At 47.0% G+C, this 17,867-nt stretch overlaps 1 long non-coding RNA gene across 1 annotated transcript in view; it reads right to left on the reverse strand.

Annotated features, from left to right (window-relative positions):
* LOC146808924 (uncharacterized) overlaps positions 1-17,587 on the reverse strand; it is a 108,600-nt gene extending 91,013 nt beyond the window's left edge. The window contains exons 1-4 of the long non-coding RNA XR_014966281.1: positions 16,905-17,587; positions 16,233-16,348; positions 6,263-6,364; positions 1,910-1,983 (exon numbers count right to left, since the gene is read on the reverse strand). This is a non-coding gene — a long non-coding RNA (uncharacterized LOC146808924). The remainder of the gene's footprint in view (positions 1-1,909; positions 1,984-6,262; positions 6,365-16,232; positions 16,349-16,904) is intronic.
* Between the last annotated feature and the right edge of the window lie 280 nt (positions 17,588-17,867).

Below are 17,867 nucleotides of genomic sequence, written 5' to 3' on the forward strand. Positions count from 1 at the left end.
AATTACCAATTTTAGAAAGTCTGTGTTTTCTTGCCTAACTATCCAAGCCTGCCTCTGCTAGGTTGTGTATTCCATGTCTGGAGTTTGAGTGACAGGGGCTGGGGGATTCCAGGAGACAGGGTGAGTCAGCACAAGGCTGAATAGAGAGATCTACATGGAGAGTGGTGGGAGGAGTTGCACCTGAGACCTGAATAGGGCTGTGCCTTCTCTCCACAATTCTGGCTCCACCTCCTGTGGTGCGTCTGATGTCCCTGGCTTACACTGTCAAAGGAAAGAAGGAGTCATGTAAACAGAGTGCTCCAGGACTGACCAGAACTGGTTTGGACTAGGCAAAGGCCTCTCTGCCTTCAGAGAACAAAGAGAATATGAGTATAAAAGGGGGGACCCAGACCCCAGAACTTTAGATCACTTTGGGAAACAAGAGAGAACCTTTGCTGAGGAGAGGAACCAGAGAAACTGAGGAAGAGACTATCCCTAGCTGCGTGCTGTTTGGAGGATTGGCCTGCAGTGGTTGCCTGACTGCCAAAGAAAGAAGAAAGGAACTGTGTGCTTTTCAAATCAACTTGTGAAGGATCTCCAAGGGCTTCAGATAGAGCTTGCCTCCTGCTGAAGTCTCAGGGACAGCAGACTTCACCAACCAGCTCCCCAAGAGTTCTTTTGAAGTGCCTGCTGTTGTGCTGGGCCTTCTGAGGGACTGCGTGTCGCAAGGAGCTGGAAGCGCGACTCACAAAGCAGAAACGTGTTGCTGCCGCAGCCGCTGTCGTCGCATCACTGAAAAAGGGTGTCGCCGCTGCGGCTACGCATCACAGAAGCACCTCGCATTACCAGAGGAGAGTGTCGCCGTCACATCAGGTGCCGTCGCATCACACGAGAAGCGTGTCGCAGGGCCTGTCGCGGCTCAGAAGGATCCTTGTCTGTATGGGTGTGTAAGTGGCTGTATAAGTGGGTGTGTCAGTGAGTGAGATGCTGTGTGAGTGGCAGTATTAGTGAGTGAGTGGGTGTGTCAGTGGCTGTATGAGTGTCACAGTCCTAGCAACAGCCAGACCTCCTGTGTGATAATTACCCTCCTTCTTGATGGGCATATTTATTCTCAAGTATGGGTTGCTGTGTGTTCTTTTCAATCGGGTGATATTGTGACACTCATTAGCCTTCTCAAAATTGATGCTTAACTGTCTGGAAACTTAGTGAACAGCAGAACCATCTAGAAGACTCCAACCTTCCAATTAACCCAGTGAGTGCACCTGTTTTCAATTAAAGTTAATTGCTTTTGCCTTCATGGCAGTTGCTGGAAGTTCCTGACAATTAAGGCATTTATAATCGGTACATAGTAGCAGTTCGACTGAGTAATTTTTTGACACAAAAACAAAATAATGCCCCTGCTGGAGACATTTATCGAACGATTAGACCATTCTTGAAATTGGTATCATGTTATTACGGAAAAGCCAGTTTCTCTGAAGGAGATAAAGAGAAAATACGCCCAAAGGGAACAACCACATCAGTAATCAGATGGATACCATAATCAAAGGAATAATGGAGTAGCAACCCTTTCCATTAGGCTGATAAAAGAGACCCCAGTCCTTCTGATGTGCTTTCAGAGTAGATGTTTGTTGAGAAATGGACACAGCGTGCCATTTCTTTTTTCATCACAGTTCTCGATAGGTCATGGATGATTTAAAGTTCATTTACAATTACTTCTGGGTAAAACCCTGAGGGGTCCCTACCCATCAATGTATGAGATGTAGGCCTGACCAGCAGAGATTTCCTGCATTTACAGGAACCACCGTCACGGTGGTTTCTATAAATCCACTGAGAGTTTGACGGACGGCTCCATCAACATGACAGAGCAGCACTTTGCCATATGATGCCCACCAAGATTGGATATTCGTCTGCGTTGCTGACGCCTGATTACCTGAAAAACGGATCTGTTGCCGCCGCACTTCACCTCGATCTCAGCCACACAGGAAAATCGTGGCCATGGAGTGCCTGCCAAGAAAGACAAAGAGAAGTAAAACAGCTCAGAAGACCATGCTTCTTCCATAATAAGGTACCAAATAGGATAACATGTGAATGTGTAAAAGAGACTTTGGGCCAATTTGCAAGGAATCGCAAATAGCGATTCCTTAAATGCAATGTAAGTAGCACAAATGAAAGTGCAATTTAGCCTTAAGGAATCGCTAATTACCACCAACTTCAAGTTAGTGGTAATTAGCGATTTTCTTTAAAAAAATCACTTTTTTGGTTTTTTTAAAAGTGCCATGTGGCACACATTCATGCACACACATGCACATTTCAGGGGTGCAACAGGGTGTCCCTCTGGAACCCTTGCAATTGCGCATGCAATTTGCGAGTACCTATTGGGTACTTGCAAATTGCGTGCGCAATTCCCATTCATTCCTATGGGCCTTGGCCTCTAGGCCCATAGGAATGAATTGGAAGGTGTTCCTTGATTGTGAATCGCAATTTGTGATTCGCAATTAAGGAATATTAAGGAATCGTAAAAAAATATTTCAATTCCTACCTACATGGCATTTTGGGAGTCCTTAATAGCGATTCCCTAAAAATCGCTATTAAGGAATCGCAAAAATGCATTTCCCTACATCTGGCCCTTTGTTTTTAACGAAAAAATACGGACTTACAAAAACCTATGGGATATGAACACAGAGTTGCAGTGCTGACTTGTGATGACAAAGGGTGTTAACCTCCAAATGTTTGTCACAGCGAATTCCATTGTGTGCACAAGCTAAAAACGAAATAAGAGACTGAATTTTATTGGGAAACCTGGATCATGCAAGGCCAGTTGTGTGAAGTAACACAACCATTTAGAATCCTTAAAATGTTTATAGGTAATGCCATTAGGTGCATGATTAATGCATCACTATTCTCATAGCTATTGTGTTCCTGATTTTGATGATTATTCTTGAGTCTGTATGTTTTATATATCTAGGTACTGACCAGAGTCTGTAACCACATCTAAAACCCCAGGGGATTTGGCTGAAAAACACATAAAAACATCCACATGCTCCTTCCTCCGGCTGCTTCACAATTACTTTGAAAAAGGGATTACTGGGTTAGGGAGGTTGAGGGCAACACTAATTATCACCTTTTCTTTAAGGCAATGGCCAAGCCTGGCTCCTTCCCAGGTTCTAACCTCTCTCCTTGTGAATCACTGAACATCTCTGGTAGTTGATATCGCCTTGAGAAGCCATATTTTGGGCCTTACAAGGTAAGGGCCTAAGTTGCTAAACCTGATAGATGGCAAAGCCCAAGGTGATCGCCTTGCCCAAACGATATGGAGGCCCAAGGCGTATCTTTATGGAACATTGCAACTATATTACAGGCCATACAAGCAGAAAACCACGCCCTACGTCATGATACTACATCCTTTCAGGCCAAATTTACCAAAACCAAGGGAGCAATCCCTGGGAATTATCAACACCATTTTAACCTAGAAAAAAAACCTGTCTTGCAATCCATTAACTTCCATATTGGAGGGGGAGCATCTGCTATTACCAAGAATGCTTTTGGAAGTACAACTCAACTTTAAGAATCACCCCAGTCCTATGGGGTGCAGAAGGAGTAAAACCGTTCAGTGCTCTCAAGAGCCAGTACTCATTGGCGGACTCTGAGTTGTTTAGATACCTTCAGGTCCGACATGCACTCCAGTCAGTATTAGCGGGCGAGGACTCCCTACCGGACAGCTCCCCATTAGAGGACAGACTTTTAGATGGACACGTGCCCGAGCGAGCTATGTCCCTAACGTATAGGAAACTTATTAATAATATGAGTGACCCCCTAACCTTGTTGCGAGAGAAATGGACAGAAGACGGTATTGAATTTGACGATGAGGGATGGCAGGAGGCGATCTCGTCCCCTAAGACAGTTGCTATATCAGCGCGGCTCCGGTTAGTCCAACTTAAAATCTTACATAGAATATATGTGACAGGGCCCCAACTGGTGCATATGGGGGGCCAGACGGATGGGTCCTGTAGACGGGGATGCACGCAACCAGGCATCTTTATGCACACTTTGTGGCACTGTAGGTTAATTCAGGAATACTGGCGCAAGATACATGAAATCAAGAGTGACGCTCTAAAAACCGAGATCCAGCCGGAAGCGCCCAGATGCCTCCTTAACATTTCTGAACCAACAGACCTCAATAATTACGCCATACAGTGGGTCACGCTCAGCTGCTTGATAGCCAAAAGGAATATCGCACAGCACTGGGGGGCCTCGCATGCACCAAAAATTGCGGACTGGAAAAAGGACCTTGATTGGTGCATGCAGCGGGAAAAATCTGTGTACACTGCTTGGGGCTGCCCCCACAGGTGGTCCAAGATATGGGCCCCTTGGAACGTATATAGTGGTAATATATGTACCCCCCCCCCCGAATTTTTGAAGAAGATGTCTCCCTCACCATGTAATTCCAACTGTATAACCTTGTTGCATTCTGAAAAGCCTTTATTTTGCTGCCGCCTTTGCTGTGATTCTGTGATACTATACCATGTTGTCGAATCAGTTTTAATAAAAAGATTTACAAAAAAAAGACCCCCAGTGTCAGTACCCATAGCATCACTAGAACATTTTTATGGTGACAATACCAAATTTGCAGTTTTTATGAATCAGTGCCATTTGCACTTCATGGCTAGGCCAACTATATTCCCAGACAATGCTTCTGGGGTCGCCTTAATCCTCTCCTATTTGACGGGTGACCCTGATCTGTGTCTATACCCTCAGTGGATCAGGACAATCCGCTATTGTATAACCACAGGATCTTTAAGGTGGCTATGCGTAAATTATTTGCACGCCACATGTTCTTGCAGGCCGTAGACAGTGAGTTATTAAGCTTAAAACAGGGGTCTTCTGATCTGTTCCATTACAATGCTACTTTTAATCGCCTTATGATAGAGGCCGACTGGACAGAAGCAAAACGCATCTTAGTGTTCTCCCAAGGTCTTAGGGAAGACCTTCAATATTTGGTATCACAAATTGAATCCCCCCCTGAAGACACAGCAGATTTAATAGATCTTGTGATGAGGCTTAATCACTGTCTTCAAGATCAAAGATCAGAAAAGGTTAAAAACCTTGAGAATAGGCTCATAGTACTTCGAGATAAACCCAAAACTGAACATCCACAAGCCACTGTGAACCCAGTGGATCCTTTCGCAAATTGGTAGGACTAGAGGTCCACTCACCAAGGAGTAGAAAGATAAATGTCGGAAGTTAAATCAATGTCTGTATTGTGGCAAATCGGGACACTTCATAAAACAGTGCCCTTCACGACCAAACAACTTCTACGTTTTCCAAAAACAGTTCCACAGTACCCTCTTACAGTGACTATAGTGATGAAAAATGAGGTGACTCGATAGGTGAGAAGGCTCACCTTTCGAGTGCACCAGCTAGTTTGGCCTCCCTCAGCCCTTCATGTGCTATGTTTCATCATCTAACAATTCAAGTAACATTAAGCTTGGCCACTGGTAATCAATGGCAGGTAGAAGCCCTGAATGACTCGGGGCTACTGATAGTTTCATTGACACACACTTTCTTACCACCTTCAATCAATCAGGTGTTTGTTAAGCACGACTACTCACCCGTAAGGGTCTCAACGCGCTGGGAGGTGGGGGGGTCACACGTTCCAGTCCATCAAGGATGTAAAGACAAACCAGAAATAGTGAGGGCTATGGATGGGAAAGACCTATCTTGGGACTCCCCTGACACATTAAAGATAATCCCCAAATTGATTGGGAACAAGTGATAGCACTGGGGCCACACTACTGCAGAACACATTGTTAGTCACCTGAGTGTAGTCAGTGGCACATTACAGCCATTCAAGGTCAAAATACTGCAAAAACCATTTGCGTAGTCAATGGTATTCCTGACAAATATGCTGATTTAGCAGAAATATTTCAAAAAACCCAAAGGCAAACACCCTACCCCCACAAAGTGAATTTTGTCTGCAAAATTGATGTAGTGCCAGGGGCCAAACTCCCCTGTAGTAGAGTGTATACCATAACTGGAAAAGAGACAGAACATTTGTGACAATATTTGAATTAATGTCTCGCAAACATTGCCTGGAGCTGTTCTGAATGTTCCATGACCCTGACAGTGTTTCTTGCCAATTAAAACCACCACTTACAAGCATGACTCAGCTGCTAGGAAATTCTAGTATTTTCCCGGCCACACGCTCTGATAGGCAGCTGGCAATTTCTTTAAATAGACCACCTTAACCCATTCATTTTGCTTGATCTTCCTGCTTTTCTCTCACCTGTTTCCTGTAACTGGCTTCTCTTCAGTGCTTCACCAGAACACCGCTCCAGCTTCTTCTGCGTCCCACTGCACTCAGCAGCTTCTGGCTCAATCGGGAATTCTGAAGTGACAAGAAGAGATTGAAGAAAACAAGAATACAGTTCCAGCTTCAAGGTACTCTTGTTATAATTGAAATATATACATATATACTCTGAGCTCAGTAGCCTTCTTGAATAAATCCTTTTCTTGAGACAATATTTCGTAAGCACTCATCAACCTCATCTGACAATGCTCTGTCAGACTCCAGATATTCCTGGACCCATCATCGAGTGCTTTTCCTCTGGAATTTAAGCAGACTGTTCTCAAGCATTTAACTTTCCAAGAGTACTTCTGGTTACGACACAACAATTCACAAAACTATATCAGAACTCTGAGTGTTCAACTGTACCATCCTCCGTGAACGTTGGTGAGATTCCAATCTCCAGCCAAGAGAGAGTCCAGAAGACTCAGTAATCGGAAAGCCCGTACTTTGTAGATAACAGAAGGTATGGGTTACTACTAATGGGCTATAAAGGAAGAAAAGCAACCCCAGCATTGTGTACTTAACTTTACCCTTGTATCTTGCAGGTACTCCTTGACCGGGCGCATCATAAGACCTGAGGCAGGTCCTTGTGAGGTTCACTGCAGTCACCACGGGGAGAACCACAGCATCTCATGTCTTTTCAAACCCCAAACCCCTTTCCTCGTGGTGTCTGTGATCGATACAGTCTTAAACCATGGTGTCGAGCACAGACCCCTAGGAGAAATCTGGGATTCAATGTCGCCCCCTCGGAACCACCTGGGATTCAGGTGAGTGTCTTGTTACAGGTGAGTGAGTGGCTCTATGGGTGGGTAAGTGGGTGTATAGTGACTGTGAGTGGGTGTCTGAATGGCTGTATGAGTGAGTGACTGTGTAGGTGGCTGTATGGGTGAGTGAGTGACTGTTTGAGTGGGTGTTTGGTTAAGTGAGCTGGTATGTGAGTGGCTGTATTAGAGAGTAAGTGTCTGTGTGAATGGCTGTATGGCTGAGTGAGCGGATGTGTGAGTGCTTGTATAGATGTGTGAATGGGTATGCAAGTGGATGAGCGAGTGCCCTGTATGGGTGGGTGAGTGGCTGTGGTGAGAGGCTGTATGGGTGAGTGAGTGGGTGTGTGTGTGAGTAAGTGACTATATAAGTAAATAAGTGGGTGAGTGAATAGCTGTATGGATGAGTGTGTGGCTATGTAACTGGCTGTACGGGTGAGTGATTGATTGGAGAAAGTGTGGTGCAGTGGCCAGGGCAGCTGACTTCAGAGCACAGGGTTCAAGGTTCGATCCCCGGCTCCGGCTGCAGCTCAACTCAGCACCATGTGACTCTGGGCAATAGCTCACTTAATTTCCACGATGGCCCCCAGCGCCTTGAGACCCGTACGGGTGAGTAGTTCACGCTTTACAAATATGGATTTTTAAGTGGCTGTATGGTGAGTAAATGGTTGTGTGAGTACCTGTAAGAGTGAGTGGGTGCCTCTATGGAAGAGTGAGTGGGTACGTGAGTACTGGTATGGGTCTGTGAATGGGCATGTGAGTGGGTGTGTGAGTGGTTCTTTGGATGATGTCACCTGTGATGTCACTGACCATGTCATGAGTGATGTAATATTTGAGGTCATAAGCAGTGCATTACAGGGGAATAAGTTATTGTTAGCTTAGGTAACTATAACTGCAGCATTTCACTGGTTTTGTACAAGTGAAATCTGAACCTAACTATAATGTCTCTGTAGCCTTTGTTTTTTTCAGTGAATTTCTAAGTTTTTTTAAATTCTGTTTCCTAACTATAACATCCGTCTCAGGGCCTTCATCTTGGTGAGGACTTTGGGAATTAATGGGAAGGGGGGGAAAAGCATACGCATAAATCCCGGACCGTCACATCAAATGGCATTCCCCCATGACCCTGGGAGAGGGTCTCTAGTGACTTAGAACTGGCATTTGGGATTGCAGTCCGTCGCAAAGAGGTCCAGCGCTGGTTTCCCCCACAGTGAGAATATCTTGTTCAGTTGCTGTTAGCCCAGTTCCCACTCGCGGCAACTGTCTTTGCTTCTGCTGAGAGAATCCACTAGTGTGTTGTGTATATGTGCTCCTCTTAAGGATATTACCTGAGCTGTGAGCCAACTCCACAGCTCTTGGGCTTCTTGAGATAGTATTAAACTGGTTTTTCCCTGTTTGTTCATACAATACATGTTGGGTGTATTAACGGTATGGACCAGCACAGAGGATTTTGCAATCCTTGGGAGGAAAGCCTGCAGGGTGAGAAAGCTGGATCTCGTAGTAATTTAAGATGATGATGGTGGCTCTCCCCGTGGTTGGTGGAATTTCCGTAAAATCCAGGGTATGGCCATAGGTGACTAGGTTTAATACTCATCTGTCTGAGATAATAGTTTCCCAATTGGATATTTTCACACCTATGGGACGAGGTGGCATAGCTGGTACCTGGACAAAGTCACTGTTTGTGACCAGTGTCGTGGCTCCGAGTTGGTGGTCTTCATGCGGAGGCCTTGCTCAGAGAAACCCACTGTGGAGGATTGGCGGTACGACTGTTGTGGATACCCAGGTCTCTATTGGGGCTGGTAGGACTGATACTGCTGGGAGCGCTGGTATCCACTTCGGTGAGAAAAGAAGCCGCACTCTCCCGCTCCCGGGCAATTTACGGTATTGGAGAGCGCAAAGGGATTTGGCAGTATCAGTACAAGCAGCGTATTGCCAATATGTTATATCATATGCCATGTCCAATATGAAATAAGTTACGTACCCGTAACTATAGTTCTCTAGTATTGGAAGCTTTCATAGATTCACATGCTTGAATCATTCCCCGGCGTCATGATGGGAGTACAGTAGTATGACTGACAGGTAAAGATTAAAAAAGGCCGAGGCCTCTTAGTTTATTAATCTATCATAGTCCTTATTAAAAAAGAGACCACATTTGGCCTTAACCAATCAGCATGAATCACCCTCTAGAACCCTCCAGAGAGAAGTTCAGTACCTCAGATTTTCGAGCACTAGCGCTATAATTACTATGCTGAGATAAACGAAAGTGAGCTTCCCCCGGGTAAGAGGGTGGGTCACATTGTGAATCTATAAAAACATCCAATACTGGAGAACTATAGTTAAAGAAAGCACTCCTCAACCTCATCTGACACTGCTCTGTCAGACTCCAGTTATTCCTGGGACCATCATCGAGTGCTTTTCATCTGGAAATTAAGCCGGCTGTTCTCAAGAATTTAACTTGCCAAGAGTACTACTGCTTATGACATAGCAATTCACAGAACTATATCAGAACACTCAGTGTTCAACTGTACCATCCTCCGTGAACCTTGGTGAGATTCCAATCGGCAGCCAAAAGTGAGTTCAGAAGACTCAGTCATCGGAAAGACAGTACTTTGTAGATGACTGAAGGTATGGGTTACTACTAATGGGCTATATATTATAAAGGGAGAAAAGCGATCCCAGCATTGTTTACTTAAAGCACAAGTTACTTACCTTCGGTAACAATATATCTGTAAGCAACATTAGTTAGTGATAGATTCCTTACCCTAGAATTACCCCCAGGCATCAGACTGGATCCGGAAAGATTTTGTCAGCAGTACCCCTGCGCGTCAGAAGGTTGTGTTGTGCGGCTCCACATCCGTCGTTTCGGTCCTGGTCGCCGAGTTGAAGTCGCGGCAGCTACTTAGACGCTGCCCTAACGCGCTGACGTCAGTTCTGTACACGACTATCCGCACCAGGAACACAGAGCCATGCAAGATACTGACAACTGGTACATTGGAACTAGGGCCCTGAAAGGGATGACCTTAACCCTAGAATTCAGTTCGCAGAACGGGGAGAATGGGTGGGGCGGTAAGGAATCTATCACTAACTAATGTTTCTTACAGATATATCGTTACAAAAGGTAAGTAACTTGTGCATCTGAAAGAAACATTTTAGTGATCGATTCCTTACCTTAGAATAGATACCCCAGGAATACCAACCCCGGTGGTGGGTCTGCGAACCAAGATCACACCAGGAAGTCCCAGAGAACAGAATGGCCAAAGAAGCCGTCTCTCCGGACTTGGCTGTCCAGGCAATATTGCTTAGTAAAAGTGTGCAGCGAGGCCCACGTAGCTGCCTGACAGATGTCTTGTAAGGGGACACCACGTCCCACTGCCGTAGTGGCAGCCATCGCCCTGGTGGAATGGGCGCGCAGCCCCAACGAAGGCTCCTTTTTTGCCAGAGAATAACAGGCTTTAATACACAAGACGACCCATTGGGAGATAGCCCGCTTGTGTATGGCCTGACCTTTTTTGGTGCCTACGTAGCCAACATAGAGCTGGGCATCCACCCGGAACTGTTGTGTGCGATTCAGGTAAAATGAGAGCGCACGTTTTGGGTCCAGACGGTGGAGCCTTTCTTCCTCTCTGGAAGGATGCGTTGGCGGAAAGAAGGTGGGCAAAGTGATGGTTTGCCCGATGTGAAAAGCAGTGACAACTTTTGGCAGAAAGGATGGACGTGTTCTGAGCACAACCTTGTCCGGATGGACAGACAGAAGGAAAATCCTACTTACCAGTATGCATCTGTTCTTGGCATGTAGAGATACAGAGTTGTACACTTATGCATACATCTGGTTTTGAGCTCGGATGTTTGCATGTTGCTTTTGTCTTCGAAGAAGTCTTTGTAGTCACGAGGTTGGTGACTCCTCCTTCGGTCGACAATGCGCATGGGCATCAACTCCATCCTTAGATTGTTTTTGCCACGTAGGGTTAGATGGACTTGTGAAAAATAGAAAGATGTCCATGTGTAATGTATCTAAGTAAGATAACACTGGAACAGATAGAGGTATCCGGGGAGGCGGGTGGGCGTGTACAACTCTGCAGCTCTACATGCAAAGAACAGATGCATACTGGTAAGTAGCATTTTCCGTTCGAGGCATATGAGCTGCAGATTTTCCACTTCCCTCCCTGGACCCGGTGGCTTGAGGCGGTGTAGGTTCCTAACGGGTGCCGAGCAGCGAGGGCGGTGTGCCATATTTGCTCGCACCTCCTCCCCGGGATCCCTGAGGCGACGAACAGTCTAGCCTCACAAGTAAACTCGTTTCTCTCCACCATTATAGTTTTTGGCGGATTTTTCCTGTGTTTATATATCTTTTTTCACACAGCAGCCCACGGGAGGGTGAACCTTAGCGCGTTCACACCACCGGGGCACCCACACTTCCACTCTGGTCCTGATGAAAGCCTGTAAATTACACATAAAGGCAGAAACATGTTGACCGCCATGGAGTGAACCCGGTCTGTTATTTTTTTGACCATCACTCCCTTTTATTATGTTTTAATTTTCCAATTAGCAAAACGAATAAAATACTTTTTTGACTTAATTGGGAATTTTAAATTCACTGTCACCACACACAACCCCGCTCCGCAGTAACCTGGCGTTGCAGCACACTGGGATGGCATTCGGCCATGCCCGGTGGAGCCCGATGATGAAGCATGTCACCAACCAGGTTGGTGAGTGAGGGCTTTTCATACATAATTTGTATTACCTCCACAGGTCTGTTTTCCTCCCTGTAAGTGATTGGGTAGGTTCTGACCTTGGAGACCGGTGCTTTCTCGGATGGTGAGTGCATTCTTAAGATTACACTGACTTCGTTGGTTTACACGATTTTCCACTTATGCATAGACTATACAGCAGTTAGTGGTGGCTACCTGTATCTGTTGCAGTAGTTTGCAATAATGTTCTTAATACAGCCTGGCCCACACTAGCTTGTTGTTTTGCCTGCACATCTACACAAAAGTGTTTTGTGAAGGTATGTGGTGTAGCCCAAGTTGCTGCTTTGCATATGTCATCTGGGGGATGTTCCCTATGAATGCCATAGAAGCCCCTAGTTTGCGTGTAGAATGAGCTCTAGGGGGAATGGTTAATGTGCGTTTGGCTTTTATGTAGCATATTTGTATGCATTTTACAATCCACCTTGCAATTCCTGATTTAGATAAATGATTGCCCTTATGAGGTGGGGAGAAGGTCACGTAAAGATTTTAGTTTTCCTAAAAGATTTTGTTCTTTCAATGTAGTAGAGTATTGCTCTTTTAACGTCTAACGTGAGAAGAGCCCGTTCTACCACTGAGTATGGTTGAGGGAAAAACACTGGAAGTTCAACAGACTGGTTGAGATGGAAGGCAGATACTACTTTGGGTAACAATTTTGGGTTAGTCCTAAGAACCACTTTGTTATGATTGATTTGTAAAAATGGTTCTTGTATGGTTAATGCCTGGAGTTCACTTACTCTTCCGAGAGATGTGATAGCAACCACAAATGCTACTTTCCAAGTGAGGAACTGCAGCTCACATTTGTGGAGGGGTTCAAAAGGAGGACCCATTAGTCTGGCAAGGACTAAATTAAGGTTCCACACCGGAGAGGGTGGAGCTCTTGGTGGAATTATTCTTTTAAGTCCTTCCATGAAAGCTTTGATAGCAGGAACTCTAAACAAGGACAAATGGTGTCTGTTTTGTAGGTAAGCTGCTATGGCGGCTAAATGTAACCTAATAAATGTACACGCTAGGTTTCATTGTTGTAGATGCAGTAGATAACAGATGATGTTCTGAATAGAAGCATCTAGTGGATTGAACTTGCTGTGCGTGCAGTAAATGACAAATCTTTTCCATTTTGCCGCATAGCATGCCCTTGTTGTAGGGCGTCTGGCTTCTTTGATAATATTCATACAGTCTGTCGGGAGATTGAGGTAGCCAAACTCTAAGACCTCAGGAGCCGGATTACAAGGTTCAGTTGATTGGGATCTGGGTGTCTTATCTCTCCATGGTTCTGAGTGAGAAGCTTGGGTGAGAGGTAAAGCTTTTGATGTGGTACTACTGATAGTTCTAGTAGAGTTGTGAACCATGGTTGCCTTGCCCATGTTGGAGCAACTAGGATCATTGTGAGAGAATTTTGTTTGAGTTTCCTCACCACTAACAGAATGAGTGGGAGAGGCAGAAAAGCGTAAGCAAATTTGCTTGACCAATTCATCCAGAGCGCATTGCCTTTGGACAGTGGGTGTGGATACCTGGATGCGAAGTTTGGGCATTTTGTGTTTTGGTGTGTGGCAAAGAGATCTATCTCTGGGTGTCCCCACAATTGAAAGAATGGGAGAAGAACTTGCGGATGAAGTTCCCATTCATGGATCTGTTGTACTTGACAGCTGAGCAAATCCGCAATCTGATTGTGTACCCCTGGTAAGTGTTCTGCTAGGAGGTATATATTTTGCGGAATGGCCCATCTCCATATGCTTTGCGCTAAGCGCGATAGCTGTAGGGAGTGTGTCCCCCCTTGCTTCTGTATGTAATACATTGCTGTCATGTTGTCTGTGCGGATCGGGACAGCTTTGCCTAGAAGGTGCAGTTGGAAAGATTTCAGTGCTAGGAATATTGCTATCAATTCTAGGTAGTTGATGTGGAATTGTTTTTGTTGGGGGGTCCAGATACCTTGAATGGTATGGGTCTGCAGATGAGTTCCCCAGCCTGTGAGCGATGCGTCTGTTAGTACTATTTGCGGAAGTGGCTCGAGGAACGACCACCCTTTGGAAAGGTTTTGTGTGTTCCACCATTGCAGAGAGCGGTGGGTGCGGTCGTCTACCAACACCAGATCTGCTAGCTGACCTTGAGCCTGGTTCCACTGACGTGCTAGACACTCTTGCAACAGACGCATTTGTAGTCTTGCATAAGGAACAAGAAAGATGCAGGAGGCTATCATCCCTATTAATTGCATGAACACTCGTGCTGGTACTGAGTGTTGTGGCTGAAATCTTTGAATCAGCGCTTGCATGGCAGTTATCCTGACCTGGTTGGGATATGCTAGGGCTTTGGAAGTATTTATCGTAGCTCCTAGGCATTGCTGTATTCTGGACGGTTGGAGGTGGGATTTGCCCAGATTTACTGTGAATCTCAGGCTGTGAAGCAGTTGTATTGTGTTGAGCGTGTGTTGAACACAGCTGTTGTGGGATTTTGCTTTTGTAAGCCAGTCGTCCAGATAAGGGAAGACATGAATGTGTTGTCTTCTCAAGTGATTCTATTGCGTTTTTTTGTAATAGTGCAAGAACCTCTTGTTTCAGAAGCATCAGGTGTTCTGATGACATTGGACGCAGTTTGGGAGGAATGTTGGGAGGGGTAGAAGTGACTTCCAGGCAATAACCATACTGGATAATTTGTCTTACCCACCTGTCTGTTGTGATGGAATCCCAGACAGTGAGGAACTGTGAGAGGTGTCCCCCGACAGGAGTGGGATGGTCGGGGGGAAGCGCTGGGAAGTCACTGTTTGGTGCTAGGGGAGCTACGGGTGTTATTACCCCTGCCTCTGTCCTTGTTGTTGTTTCCCTGTAACCTCCTCTGGAGTATCCGCTAGAAAAGGAGCCCTGGTTGGGACTTTTGTAGGATGAAGACGGGTGCTTTGGTGTATTTGTTTTGGAGCCTGCTCTATAGAAGGAACGCCGAAAGGAGCCTCTGGTAGCGAGTGATTGCAATGCTCCCATAGACTTGGCAGTCTCTGTGTCCTTCTTTATCTTTTCTAAAGCTGTGTCCACTGCAGGGCCAAAGAGGTGCTCCTGGTCAAAAGGCTGATTTAGGATTGTATTTTGTACTTCTTGTTTAAAGCCAGGCACCCAGAGCCAGGCATGTCTGCGCAGCAAAATACTAGTATTTACTGCGCGGGACGCGGTGTCTGCTGCATCGAGCGTGCATTTTATGGAAGTATTAGTAATTAATTTGCCTTCCTGTATAAGGTCATTGGCCTTGTCCTTATATTGCTAAGGAAGGTGTTGGGTGAGATTTATAGTTCATCATAGTGGGCCCTATCGTACCTTGCTAGAAGGGCTTGTGTGTTTGCTATCTTCCATGAGTTGGCAGCTTGAGACGCCATACGCTTGCCTGATGCGTATAACAACTTTGATTCCTTATCAGGAGGTGGTATGTCACCTGATCCCTGGGATTTTACTCGTTTGCGCGCATTATCTATGACTAGGGAATCTAAAGGGAGTTGACCCTTGATGTAGATGGGGTCGGTAGGAGCTGCCTTGTATTTTTTGTCTACTCTGGGGTTAAGAATCCTAGTTCTAACTGGGTCTTTGAACACCCCAGGAGCGTGTCTAAGAAGACCTTTAAGCATTGGCAATACATGGGTAGATTTTTGTGGTTGATCAAGGGATCTAAAAGAAAATCCTCTTCTCCAGGGTCTGAATGTAGTTTGACTCCATGGTATGTTGCGGCCCTATTGATTAACCAGCCGCGGTGCGTCCATTGGGGCGTAGGGGCGTAGCCCCACCAGCCAGCCCTGCTTGGACCCGCGGCTGCCCACTTCCGGAGCGCGCGACCAGAGGAAGCCCCGGAAAGCGAAAGAGACGCCCGGGTGAGGGAATAAAGCTGACAATTATGTCAGTCAGCATGACGTCAGACCACCCGTGGGCGGTCCGGCGTCATGTTGACTGACATGCAGTCAGACCGTCACCAGGGGCATGGAGCAGCACAATGCACAAGTGCGCATGAGTGGGGACGGAGGACGAATTTTCGCACCGTGCCCACTCATGCGCACTTGTGTTTGCAGTTCTGGCGCATGCCCATTAGGAGAGCGAGGGTTGAGCAAAGGCTCAAACCTCGGTCTCCTATTGGGCAGGCGGGCGGAGTGTAAAACGTGCCCCCAGCCAATCCTGGCGCTGCCAGCAGCACCAGGATTGGCTCAGCTGAGAGGGTTTTGCACGCCCACTTGCAAGCAAGCAGTCAGTGATGCGTAGCTGTTCCCGAGTGTAGGCGCCATTGCGCCAACGGACCCGAGGCAGCGGACCGACCTGCTCAGGTAGGATTTTTTAAATTTTATTTCAAACCCCCCCCCTCCCCACCTACCTCCGCGATACACCCCCCCACCCCCACCCCCCCCGCGACACCCCACGAGCCGCAACTGCCTCCACTTACCATCAGAATCATGTACCCTAGGAGGGGCAGGAGGCCGGCCCGGAAGGTGTCCATGGATGCTGTTATCGTCGCCTGGGGTTGGTTTGACCTCTGCCCTTTCTTCTCTCACTCTTGATCTGGATGATAAAAGGTAAAAATACCTTGTGATATTTACATAGTGGCTGTTGCTATAGTAACAGGTATCACAGTTTCATGGGGTGAAATACTGAACTCGTAGCTTCCTGGAGGCCTCATGAGCGCCACCCATCACAGTCCTGGTTTTAGACAAGAGCACTTTGAATGCTGGGATTTGAAGTTTCGATGTTTCCATTACACATAAGGCCTTAAATGCTTCATTATGGTATGTAAAGCAGGGCTGTCCGGAAATGCTGCATAAGACCGGTACGATTTGTTTTCAGCCGTGGGCGTTAATTAAACAAACATGTGCATTCTGGGAGTTGTAGTTCAGGTTCAAGCCAGCCAATTGAACAATTACTGCATGAACAAGGAAGAAATGAAAGGGCACGGAGTCACCTGGTCACCCTATGAAATCTTTACACGGGCCATGGGTCACTTGGCAGCGATCTTTGTACTCACCCCATCACAAGGATGAAACGCTGCACACGCCCCACCCAGAGTGAACCAGTGACACACATCTCTGCCGCAGGCGCACTACCCCCTGAGCACTCTTACCGGCTCTGCACCGATCCTCTCTCCCACGGCCTGTGACGGGCTGCTCCAGTCACCGCGAGTGATGCATCTGATCGCCCCCTCCCGGCCGTCTCCTGTTCCTGCCACGGAGCCCGCTCTCCCCAGGGAATATTCACCCTCAGCTCACGGCCACTCCTAGTCTGGTCCTGGGGACCCAACCCTCTCCCCCAGGCCTGCTTCGGTCACTGCCGGCCCTCACAGCGGTCCCTGCAGCAGGTAAGTTCCACTGTGAACTCCATCCTTCTCAGTCAGCAATGATCCCTCTCTCCCTCGACCCGGAAACTCTCTGGTCCCCAAGTACTGAACCCTCACTCCCTCGGTCACTGCCAGCCCTCACTGAGGTCCCAGCTGCAGGCGAGGTCTCCTGTGACCCTCGGCACCTCTCTCAGCTCCGGCACTGAACCCTCACTCCCTCGCTCGCTGCCAGCCCTCACTGAGGTCCCAGCTGCAAGCGAGGTCTCCTGTGACCCTTGGCATCTATCTCAGCTCGGGCACTGAACCCTCACTCCCTCGGTCACTGCCATCCTTCACTGAGGTCCCATCTGCAGGCAAAGTCTCCTGTGACCCTCGGCACCGCTCTCAGCACCGGTAGTGAACCCCCACTCCCCCGATCACTGCCCAGATATTGTGCCCTCTCTCTCGGTCACTTCAGCCCTCACAGAGCCCTCCCGTGACACTGGTCTGCACAGGATGCACAAAAGAGACATGAAAGTCAACTTTCAGAAGCATGTGATTTCTAGGGCGGCCGCAGCGCAGGGTCCTAGAGAAAGGTGGGTTGAGGGGACGGAGCAGGGCTCAAGGGAGATAGGCCAGGGTAGAGTCTCCTACCAGCTCCTGCTCACTGAATTTAGGTTTGTGTGAACGGGTCACTTTCTTGTATTCAGGGAAATGGGATGCAATTTCACAACTTTATAAACCTCTTTGGACACTCTGCTCCTTTGCTCT

The sequence above is a fragment of the Triturus cristatus genome, chromosome 7, assembly GCF_964204655.1.
Source record: "Triturus cristatus chromosome 7, aTriCri1.1, whole genome shotgun sequence".
NCBI classification, from domain to species: Eukaryota; Metazoa; Chordata; class Amphibia; order Caudata; family Salamandridae; genus Triturus; species Triturus cristatus.